Source organism: Condylura cristata, unplaced genomic scaffold (assembly GCF_000260355.1).
Source record: "Condylura cristata isolate star-nosed mole 26May11 unplaced genomic scaffold, ConCri1.0 scaffold00009, whole genome shotgun sequence".
Classification (NCBI taxonomy): domain Eukaryota; kingdom Metazoa; phylum Chordata; class Mammalia; order Eulipotyphla; family Talpidae; genus Condylura; species Condylura cristata.
In genome coordinates, this window is record NW_004567110.1 from 39,960,739 (window position 1) to 39,973,606 (window position 12,868).

Sequence of the window (12,868 nt, forward strand, 5' to 3'; positions counted from 1 at the left end):
CCACCTATACTAACAAAAAAAGGAAGAAAATAAATACATTATAGACAAAATTGCAAATGAAAAACCACCACACATAGAATAAAAATACCAAGATTATGAGATTATTATGAACAACTACATGCCAATACATTTGATAATTTTGTAAAAATGAATAAATTTCTAGATCAATAGAATTGTGAAGCTATTATGGAAAGCAATCTAGATTTATCTTAAAAAATTAAAAATATCATTCAGCTCATCCCAGCAACTCTACTGGCAAAAATCCAAAAACATGAAACCAAAAACACCACCTCCCCATATGTTCTACAATATTTATAGCAGCATTATTTACAATAGCTAAGACATGGAAGCAGTATAAATTTCCTTCAGTGGACAAATGACTGAAAAAGATGTGATATATACATACCATAGAATATTACATAGCCACAAGAAAGGATGAAATGCAGCTATTTTCAACAAATGGAGGAAATTTGTTAAGATGATTTGTAGCAAGAAGCCAGAATAATACAGACAAATATGGATAAACATATAGCAGAAAATTAGATAATGTAAGGGCCTTTCAAAAACTGCAGTGCATCAGCAACCCCCCTGAAGACTCTGAGGTTACTGAGGAGGGAAGAAACAGGGGACAGAGGGGTAATGATGTAGTAAAATTAAAAAACAAAAACAAACTAATTTGTTTTTTAAAAAGGACAAACAAGAAGACTCAGAAGTGTTTAGTCAAAACAGCTTTAGATACCCCAAGAACATATATAAAAATGTTGCTAATAATAAATTACTCAATTTCCTCTTATACTCATGATTCCTTCTCACAGCTCATCATCCAAGGAAACAACACAGAAAAATGGAAAGTTACAGGCTTTACTTAGAGAGACCAACCATTGTTCTGGAATAAAAAAAAAAATCTAGTTGTTGTATGTCAAAAATTAGAAAAATATAATTTTGAATACTTAAAGACCTGATATACACGAATACAACTGAAAATTAACTATATCTTATACATTATTGCAAAAGTTATAGACAAAATTGATTTAGTTATATAACCAAAAATAAAGAGAATGGGACAATGAACAAAATGTTTTTTTTTTTTTAAAAAAAGAATGATACTATCTGAAGACAGTAAGATCCCAACTAAAAGGAACCCTTTAAGATATTTATTTTCCAAATTATATGATAAGCAACTAAAATCCTACTCATTATGCATTTTTAAAATTAGTCCTGGGCCCTCCCTGGTGATGCAACAGATTAAAGCACGGGATCTGCAGCCACTGCTTCAGGAGTTAGATTCCCTGCTGGAGAGGTGACCCACATGGCGTGGCAGACCTCTCCTGACCTGATCACTGCTCCCCTTGGCAGTGTATTTCAGTCAATCCACTTGTTCTGCTCTCCACTTTGTCTCTGTTAATCTTCTCAACCCCCAACCTCTGGCTTGTACCCTAGTTCTTGTATGCATAAATACATCTTTAAAAAAAATTAGTCCTAAAATAAAATCTGAATTTCTCTCTCCTCACACATTCAGTGGTCTTGTTCTTCACCCATCTCTACCTCACTCAGTCTTCACAGGTGCTGCAAAGCACTATCTTTACAGCACCAGACTTGGCTCCTGAAGATGCCAACATGACAAGAGCAATATTCTTTCAGCTTGGTCTGGTTTCGATAGCCTTTGACCCATGTGCTGTTCCTATTAACAGAATCCTGACTTTTTCTTGAAGGTTGTGCTATTAAAAAAGTTACTAACATAAGCATAAAACAAAACTCATCAGTAGACAACAATACACATATAAATTAAATTACGAAACTTACCCACATGCTGCAAACAGTTAAGATGCATGGTGCAAAGTGATTTAAAATACAGAGATAGGTAAACCTTTTGGTTTGCAGGGTATAGTAACAACATTTGCAAAAAGGAATAAAAAATTTAGAAGGGAATTATACTCCTAAATCACATTCAGTTTGTAAATCAGTGTTACCTCAATTTAAAAAATGATGCAATTTAAAATAAAGAAATAAAATAAAAAAGCCAACATTCCAAGGAAATAGCAAGTATAATTAAGTAGATAAAAATATTTCAGTGATGGACCCTCCCTGGTGGCACAGCGGGTTAAAGCACTGCACTAAGCCACTTCTGCATGAGTTCGATCCCCACCTGCCCCAGAGGTGATCCACATGGCTTGGCAGACCTCTCCTAACCCGCCCGCTGCTCCCCTCAGCAGTGTACTTTGTCGATCTGCCTGTTCTGCTCCCCACTCTGTCTCTGGTGAATCCTCTCACCCTCTGCATTTTTGGCCTGTACCCCAGTTCTGAATGAATAAATAAGTCTTTAAAAAATATATTTCATGATGCTTAATTCTTTATAACAACGAAGATGATAAAAGCAATAAGTAAAATTATTTAATCAAATAATAAATACAAGTATCCTTTATAGATAGATTGAAAATAATGTCTTCATTAACCATCCCAATAACCTGACAAGGTAGTTTTAATACCCCCTGACACTGTGAGCAACCTGAGATCATGGTACACTAACGTAATATTTCCAAGGTCACAAAGTCTTTCAAAGAAATAGAGATAGCTTGAAAATGTATTTTTCTAATTTCCGTACTGATACCTTTCCTGCCATGTTCAAAGATAATCTTCATCAGTGTAGCAGTGGAATGAGAACAGGGATGGTCAACTACAGACTTCTCATTAAGACCCTGTAATAATTGTTGATGGATTCTTTATAGTAGTGTTTTGATTATTTCTATAAAAATAGAGTAGAAATTTAATTGGATAAACAAAACCAAGCTATTGGAATTTTAACAACTTTTTTCATTTCTTTATAATATTTTTAATGGAATATATTATGAAAACCTATATAATGTAGGTTTATCTTAAATTACTTCTCAGAATCCACTCTACCTGTTTGTTAATATTTTGGTATATCTTAAAGACCATAAAAATTGAAGATTTTTAGCATATGGAGTTCAGTGCTATAGAAGAGCTTAATTACTATATGACTTGAATACCATGAAAAAATTTTTCAAATCCTTGAGAAAACTCCCTACCACAAAATTTCTGGCTTCTAATCATTAATATTATTCTTCAATAATTGTATTTTATAAAATAAAATGTTTATAAATAACCTCACAACAATTATTATAAAACAAATATTGTTTCTTATATTCAGATGACTGAAAAAAGTAATATTTTCAAAGCAAGCCACTACTTATGCTTATGAATACAATAAGAAAGATTAAAAAAATCTGTTAGAAATTAGTTAACATATTGCCATCATTGTGAGTAGATTTTCAACATTTTACTGTGGTTTGTTGTACAGAATTTGGCCTTACTCAGCTTTATTGAGGTAATGTGTGGGTGCTGGGCCTTATTAAAGATACTTTTATTTAGCACAAAGGAGGTATTTTTGTTCTGAAGATACCACTAAAATTCACGAATACTCAAATTCAACTAAATTGACATAGTGGAAAGAAAAAAAGTGTGGCCATTATAGATATTTATTGCTCTTCCCATTGAAGACTGGCGTACTTTTCTCACTTAATTGGATACATAGCTCTGATTTTGCAATCACTGTGATGTCTTATCTTCATAGAAATTGAAGTATTCTAACATTCCTATCAGCAATTTTTGCCTCAGGTTTGAAGCTCTAATCTGATGAAAGATATGCCAATATGGAAAATCCTATATCAAGCTTAATATTGCAGAGGGAAGTTTTATTTTAAATTTTAAACTGGACTCATTCTGTATTGCTTTTCACTGCATGTGGCTGTATATCAGAGCTTGCTGAGTGAGCTTTCTATAGCTCAACAGATCCCTCTAACATGTGGAAAGACTGAATTCCCTACTGACCCAAATTTAGTGCAATTAGTGGTTAGAGCTGCTTCATAGATGGTTTACAAGATCAATGAGCGCTCTCCAGTCCTGGAGCTAACATGCACTCTTCCTGGCACTTCGAGGAATTTTACTATCTAAATAGTCATCTCTTCAGCAAACATAAGCATAGCTCATATCTTGTTCCAGACATCCCTGAGGTTGATTATCCCAATTATTTAGTGATTTGCAAACTATTGTAGAACCCTGTTCATGAAATCCACAAACCAGTGAGCTTATAATAAGTACTCTGAATAGTTAATCCAGGGTTGCAGTTCTGCTCAAGTAATGAGTATTTAACATCCCTGATTTTTAAAAAATATTTGTTTTTTGGCCCTCCCTGGTGGCGCAGCGGGTTAAAGCATTACACTAAGAAGCTTAAGCCACTTCTGCATGAGTTTGATTCCTGCCTGCCCCGGAGGAGATCCACATGGCGTGGCAGACCTCTCCTGACCCGCCCACTGCTCCCCTCAGCAGTGTACTTCACCAATCTGCCTGTTCTGCTTCCCGCTCTGTCTCTGATGAATCCTCTCACCTGCTGCATCTCTGGGCTGTACTCCAGTTCTATATGAATAAATAAATAAATCTTTAAAAAAAAGTTTTGTTTTATTTATTTATGCATACAAGAGCTGGGGTATAGGCCAGAGGTGTGGAGGGTGGTAAGAGGATTCACTAGAGACAGATTGGGGAGCAGAACAGGCAGATCTACTGAGCTTTATTACTGATGGGAGCAGTGGGCAAGACAGGAGAGGTCTGCTCTATACCATGTAGGTCAGCTCCCTGGCTGGGGATTGAACTCATGTTTCAGTGGCTGGTGGTAGCTTGCTAGTGCTATATCTTTAACCCCTGCACCACCAGGGAAACCCTTGCTCCCTGATTTTTATAGTAAAAGATTGATACATGAACTGTTTTCATTTTTTTTTTTAAGATTGGTTCATTTATGTATACAGAACTGGGGTACAGGCCAGAGGCTCAGGGTTGGTGAGAGACTTCACCAGAGACAGAGTGGGGAGCAGAACAGGCAGATTGATGAAGTACACTGCTGAGGGAAGCAGCAGGTGGGTCAGGAGAGATCTGCCTCGCCATGTGGGTCACCTCTTGGGCGAGGATTGAACTCATGCGGAAGTGGCTTTAGCTTCAGAGTGCTGTGTTTTAACCCACTGGACCAGAACTATTTTCATTTTCGAAGGATACTGATGAAGAGATTCCTGAAGAAAAAGATGTGAGATTGTATGATAATCACCCAAATCCCCAACATTGAAATTATGAAGCTAATTGTGGAATAATGAAGTATTTATAACTAAAATTATTGGTAACATGGAGAAAACCTGAGAAATTGCTTTTTCTAATGTAATTCTTTTCCTTTAGTATTCATTTCTTCCAGAGTGGTGGGCCACTGACTGAATAAAGTGAGATTGCACATTGTATTAAAGTGATCTAAACCACTAGCAACAGTTTTATTTCAGTCAGGGGTAGAGATCATAGTTTGATATGCTAGCTAGTAAAATGATAAAGCATGTTATAGCAAGAAAAGATAAAGATAAGCTCTTCCTCTACTTTTTGGGCCAAAAAAATGATAAATTGTTGATCTCTGAATATGATATAAAAAGTTAATCTCTTACTAGTCCTTGACTTTTTTATGTGAAGAAAACTGAAAAATGAAAAGAGATACCAATAATGCTTAGGTCAGAGTTTGATACGTAACTATCATGTTAAATGTTTTTTGGACTGTAAATTTTTAGAACTGATACTAAAACACTGAATCCAAGCTTCTATGTTGGAAAGACCAAGAGAATTAGACACATTCTAAATAAAAACAAACTAGAAATCCTTGAGGTATTGAGTGCTATGGGTCACAAGGCTTGCACTGAGTATTTTGGTTAGAATAGAATCTCTTGTGTATGGATATAATAAGTACAATAGATGAGAAACAAAGAGGGCACTATAACAAGTTATGTTCTGTTATAAAACATGCTCACACATGCATTTTGCATATACAGACATATAATCACTGGTAATGATTGCATATCTTTTGAATTCAGTTGTCCCTATGAATTTCCAAAGATGCTGATTTCCTTATTTTTACCTATCCTTTAGCATTGACTTTTAAACTTGCTTTCCAGGTTCTAGTCCACCCTCCATAATGTGCAAACTAATTGTTATTAGATATAAATTTAATCATGTCACTTAAAATCTTCTAAAAAATTCTATATTTACAGCTGTGATATATTTAGGCCAGACCACATTTTGCGCCTGTTATAGGTTAATAATTTATCATTCCTTCAAACCAATAGTCTTTCAATATTTGCTCATTGATTATTTATGTATTAGACTGAAAATCTATGAGAAAATGGGAAAGAAGCACTCAACCTCCCTTCGATTATTACACAAAACTCAGTTCCAGTCTCTAACGTGCATAATTTGTGATGCAGCAATTCTGCTTTTACATGTTTGGCAAAGAAAATGAAAACATGCTCATAAAAAAGTATACAAAATTTTCATAATGGTATTATTTATAATTGCCCCAAACTGGATAAAACCCTTATATCTTAACAGAAAATGAATAAACAAACTATTATACAGTTAAGTAAATATACTACTACTTAGTAATAAAAAAATAACAAATAACAGTTATACATAGCAACATAGCCAGATCACAAAGATGGCATAGGCAAAAGAAATTCGATACAAAAATTCCCATACTCTATACATTATTTTTTTATGAAATCAGAATACAGGTAGAACTAATCTGGGGTGAGAAAACAGGGTGTAGGTGAAAGAATTAACTGGAAGTGGGTTTATGGATCATTCTGGAAGATAGGTATATTTTATGTCTTGTGATAAATGATTTCACAGAATGTGTCAAAATCTATCCAACTGAACAATTAAGTTGCATGTACTTTATTTTATGTGAATTTTATCTCAACAAAAACACATTTATAAATTGTCTATTATTGCATGAGCCTATCTCTTGAGAGTATTGTCCTTTACCCCATAAATTATCAGATTCTTTTTTAAAGATTTATTTATTTGTACATACAGAACTGGGGTACAGGCCAGAGGCTTAGAGGTACAGGTGGTGAGAGGCTTCACCAGAGACAGAGTGGAGAGCAGAACAGGCAGATCGACGAAGTACGCTGCTGAGGGGAGCAGTGGGCAGGTCAGGAGAGGTCTGCCACACCATGTGGTCACCTTCAGGGCAGGCAGGAATCAACTCATGCGGAAGTGGCTTTAGCTTCTTAGTGCAGTGCTTTAACCCACTGCACCACCAGGGAGGGCCAATTATCAGATTTTTTGCTAACTAAGTCTAAACCTTTTTCTTTATGAGAGGAATCCTGGTAAATATGCTTTGCTAAATATCTTTATCTTTCTAATAAATTGCTGGCACCTAGTGATCATTCATAGTCCCAAATATGTAAATGCACTGGACATCCATCCAACTGTATAGTCCTAATTATATGCCCAGTTGTGGGGATACCCACAAACTTAGCACAACTTACCATTTTAGCTCATCTTCTCTCACTGCACTACAAAGCAATGAAGCCTATATGTATTTCTACCTTAAAAAACAGTGTAGTTCTTGGATATTGCTTGTAATTTGCCAAGTATTGCTCAGTAGTTAAAGAGCATTACTCTTTGGGTTTAAATTTTTCCTTTCACATTTACTACCTGTGTGAATTTTGCTAAATAAGCTATGCTTCAGTCTTGATTTATGCAAATTGATAATATAGTACTGATCTCAGAATTTTATGTGTGTTAAATGTGTGTGTGGCTTAAAACAAAACCTGACAAACAGTGAAATAAAAGTGTTAGTTGTTAATATTTTAATATTATTATTGCTTGTACTTCCATGTATTTACATTCTTTTAGTGAATGAATGAATTAAATCCCTTCTCATTTACTTTATTATTAAGGATTATCTTCTTATACAGTTTTAGTCATAAAAAAGGAATTAGCTTCTTGGAAAATATTAAGTTTACATGGACCATGGAATCATATCAATGAAATAATATTCACTGAAAATGTTTCAAAGTATTCATAATTAATATTTTCCATTTATATGACAATATCAAAATTATAAAAACCAATGTCCTATTTTTTGAGCTTTGTTCATAAAAGCTTTCATTCTGTATCTACTGTCAGTTCTTATATTTTATACCTGACTGTTATGGCACAGATGCATGAATAAAAGAGTTGGTGAATTATTGCATTGTCACTCCAGCAGCTAGCTCTGCAATCTCTGATCTTGTCTCTTTCTTCCATAACTCATAAAAAAAGATGTTATATTTACCAGAAATAACAGACTCCATTTGCTGAAAACACTCTCAACTTTTTATATCTCTACCTACTAGTATGTCTACACCCCTGACCTCCTTGCTTGCAGCCTGCCTCCCTCCCCCGTATAGTGGAAGAGATAATCCTTCCACCTTGAATTGAATTCCATCTGCTCACTTTTTTTTTTTTTTGCTGTGCGCTTTTTTTTTTCACCACCAATTCACCTGTGCACTATCAACCATAGTCCCCTGTGCACTTCTTTCCCTGTTCTGATCCCTTTCTCTCCCCCTTCCCTGCAGAATGTTTCTGACTTATATTTGCCTGTTAATTTGTTGTTGTTATTCCCCCAACAATCCCTTATTGATTCCCCTATACTCCACCTATAATTAAAAACACTTGATATTTTTCTTTTTCATTTTGACTTATTTTACTGAGAATAATCCCTTCCAGTTCTATTCAAGTTGCTGCAAATAGCATGGGTTTTCCTTTTTGATTGCTGAATAGTATTCCATTGTGAAAAAATATACACACACCATATATATATATATATTATATTATATTCAATATATAATATTATAGTATTATATATAATTATAATATATAATATAATGTCATATATACATAATATAAGCTATATTATGTATGATATATATTATAAATATTATATATTTTACACACACACACACACACACCACATCTTCTTAATCCAGTCATCTATACTGGGTCATTAGGTTTGTTTCCATATCTTACCTATTGTAAATAGTTCTGCCCTAATGATACAGGTGCAGGAAAAAGGAACTTCAACACTGTGGGTGGGAGTTCAAAGTGGTCCAACCACTATGGAAAGCTGTAGAAGATTCCTCAAATTACTAAAAATGTAGCTACCATATGACCCAGCAATTACATTCATAGGAATCTACCCAAAGAACATACAAGTATTAATTCAAAAGGATATCTGCTCACAAACTTCAAGGACATCAGTCTGTAGACTTTTCAGATTCCTCCTTTTCTGTCATATTACCATCTTCCTTTCTATGGCCTGTCCTTGCTTATTTTAAAAATATTTATTTTCTGTATAACAACTAAATATCTTAGTTGCAAAAAATTCATTTGGAAGTAGTGAATTTGGGATTCATTTGCTTTTTACTCTTCTTTTTGTATGACAGTTTTATTAGGATAATATTCATTTACCATGTATTTCAAGTGTACAATTCAATGATTTTTATTATATTCATACAACTGTGCAACTGTATCCACATTCATTTTAGAAAATTCTCATCACCCCCAAAGAAACCATATTACCATTAAAAGTTAGCCTCTATTTCTTTCTTACTTCCAGCCCAGGCAACGACAAATATACTTTTGGTCTCTATAGATTTTCTCATTTGATGTTTCATATAAATAGAATCATATTATGAAGGCATGCTTTAAGCAATTCTAATATGGATTCTTTCACTTAGCATAATGTTCTCAAGGATTAACATGCTGAAGCATGTATCAGTTCTTTTTATTGATCAATATACTATTGTAATATATTTCACATTTAGTTTATCCACTCACAAGTTAATAGACACATTGGCTTATTTCCACTTTTTGGTTATTATGACTGATGTATATATGTTTTGATGTGGAAATACAGCTTCATTTCTCTTGGGCTTATGACTAAAAATGCAATTGCTGGGTGATACACTAATTCCTTCATCTCAATGTGCCTCCTGAACACATTGTTGTTCCTCAAACACCACCTGCATCTTCACTCCTGCCCTCTTCCTTTAAGAGTTAGTAATTTGTTGCACCTTATCTTGTCTTATAACATTTCATACATGCATATGTTCCATGTTTTCTTATTGTTATTGTAATTATTATTTTATAAATTTATCTCCCTATTCATGATGAGTCTCTCTGTGGAAGGAAATTCATTTTATTCATTTTCCCCCAGCTCATAGTTCTCAATAAATAGTCAACTAATAAATCAGAGCATGAATATATAATTTGTGACTTGGTCAAGTTTAATAATTCAATTCAACAACATTACGCCCACTGTGTCAGTCAGTCTACTATGCCCTCAAGGTAGACAGATGGGTAAAGGCAGTTTCTGTTCATGAGATCAAAATGGATAAAAACTCATGGGGCATCTCCACAGATGCCCTGACCACATTGGCTCACAAGCTGTGTCTTTTGCTCCTGATTGTCCAGTCTCCCAATGCTGGGGAGCAGAAGGAGGGGGGATGCACAAGGGAAGCCAGATAACAATGTTGGAGCAGAAACTGGTTTCCAGAATGGAAGATGAAAATGGATAGATTGCATGAGGTTCCAAAGTAGACAAAACCAACTGGAATTTTCATTTTTGATCATAAATTATTTCAAATTCATGGGACTTGTATGTATTTCAAGGGTAAAGGCAGCCCAGATCTATGAGCTACCCACTAACAGAAAATTTTTTGAATAGACTAAAATTTGCAGAAAAAGGCAGTGGAAAAAGTGGAGTCAGTACTAAGTCCAAAGCTGTAGAAGATATTTATTCATAGCATAACACACATTTATTGACCAAATAATAGCATCCACACTATGCTGGCCCTTGGGGAAAAGGTGAATAAGGAAAGTTTATGATCAATATGCTCATACATTCATACATACTACATGCACATGTGTATCATTCCTCCCCCGTAAGACATCATTACAAATTTAAATTTAGCTTTTGGGGAAAACAGCACAATATTAAACTTAAAAGTGGATTGTAATATGCATTCTAATATTTGAAATGAAATAATATCAAAAAAGATAAGCTCTAAAATTGAGAAATACTTGCTATGCAACATGCTATGTATGTTGTGGATATAGCTATAGATCTACAAACTGTATTTGCTGTATCATGTTCAAAAAAGTGAATCTGCATAACAGTAAATACTGTGTTTTTCACACATCATCTTATATATTCCTCACTACAATCATATTACAGTAGGTGACAAAGATTGAGTTTGTGCACTGTGCTGGTATGTTTTCTTTGCAATTTTAACAAGTCCATTGGGTTAATTGCTATGATACAGATAAAAAAATAGAGGCAGGTGATTCCCTAAGGCCACTGAGTTACATAGAATATTAGCTCACAGTCACAGAGTATATGGCTCAGCCAAGATTTTGACTCAGACAAGGTGTCTGAGTACCTTTGTTCTAACCATTAAATAGTACTACTTCTTAAATAACATGGCTTTTATCCTTATTTTACTAATGAAGATATTGGAGGCCAGAATGGCATGGTATTTTTTTCTTTTTTTAAGATTTTATTTATGCATACAGAGCTGGTGTACCGGCCAGAGGTGCAGGGGCAGTGAGAGGATTCACCAGAGACAGAGCAGGGAGCAGAACAGGCTGACTGACCAAGTACACTGCTGAGGGGAGCAGCGGGCGGGTCAGGAGAGGTCTGCCGCGCCATGTGGTCACCTCCGGGGAAGGCAGGGATTGAACTCATGTTGAAATAGCTTTAACTTCTTAGTGCTGTGCTTTAACCCACTGTGCCACCAGGGAGGGCCCCGGCATGGTAGTCTAAAGCTGTTTAGAAATCAAAACTGACTTTAAACCCAGTTATGTGAAGTTATGGAATATTTTTGCTGTACAAGTTTTTGTCACTGTGGACAAGAGCAAATATGCTACTATAACAATTATTTTTTAAATAGGTCTTTTGGCAATGATTGTCTTAACTGTGTGTGTGTTGTACAACTTCAGCATTATGCCATATTGGCCTGGAGGTGTATTTAGAAATGAGATTTTGCATGGCACCCCTCAAATCACACTTGAAGGAATTTGGCAGCAATCTCTGCCCTGAAATACACAGTCGCTCAATGCTCAGCTGCACTTCATTTATTCAGATTAAACCATTGGGCTAACATAAGCAAATCTGTAATATTTTAACCTTTATCATGCAGTGGATTTTAAAGTGTTTCTATATTTATTAGTAGCACCAAAGCACATTTGATTTGCTGATTTGAATGGGTTGGGTTACAAGTGGAGTCTTATTTGAGAATACTTGACAATTACGTTGTTTGTAGATACTCATGTGGGACAATCTCACAGTTGAACATTAAAATCTCCCAAGATATAAAAATGAAACTAGAGCAAGTGCTCTTTTTTAAAGTGAAAATTAAGTCATTGCCATGAATATACTCCAACCGTTGAAATTTAAATTCTCTGCATCCCTTTCTCTGTCTCACTATTGGAATAACTGGCTTTGTCTTAAGGATGTTTGCTTCTAGATTTTACAGAATTTTTTTGCATGAAGTCATGAAGAAAAAGATACTTTTTGTAAACAATCAAAAAGAAGACATTTCTCAATATCAAAACAACACTGAGAGGAAATAGGAAAAAAGACAACCAGGATATTGTTAAGTGATCTTTTGTTGGCTCGCTGTCCTTTGTTGGAAGAACTGCATATTAATGTTGTCTGTTTTTCCTTTTGTTGGAATGTATGAAACAACGTGCTGGTTTCTTGTAGTTGCTATAACAAATACCAGAAACTGAGTGGTACAACACTTAATCATAATAACTTAAGGCAGCACAAATTTATTACCTCACAGTCACAGTTCTGGAGTTGAGAACTCTGAAATAGGTTTCAGTGGGCAAACATCAAACTGTTGTCAGATCTATGTTCCTTCAAGAATTTCTTGGAAGTGGTGAAAAATTCACTTCTTTACCTTTTTCCACTTCAAGTGGCACCTTTATTTCTTTT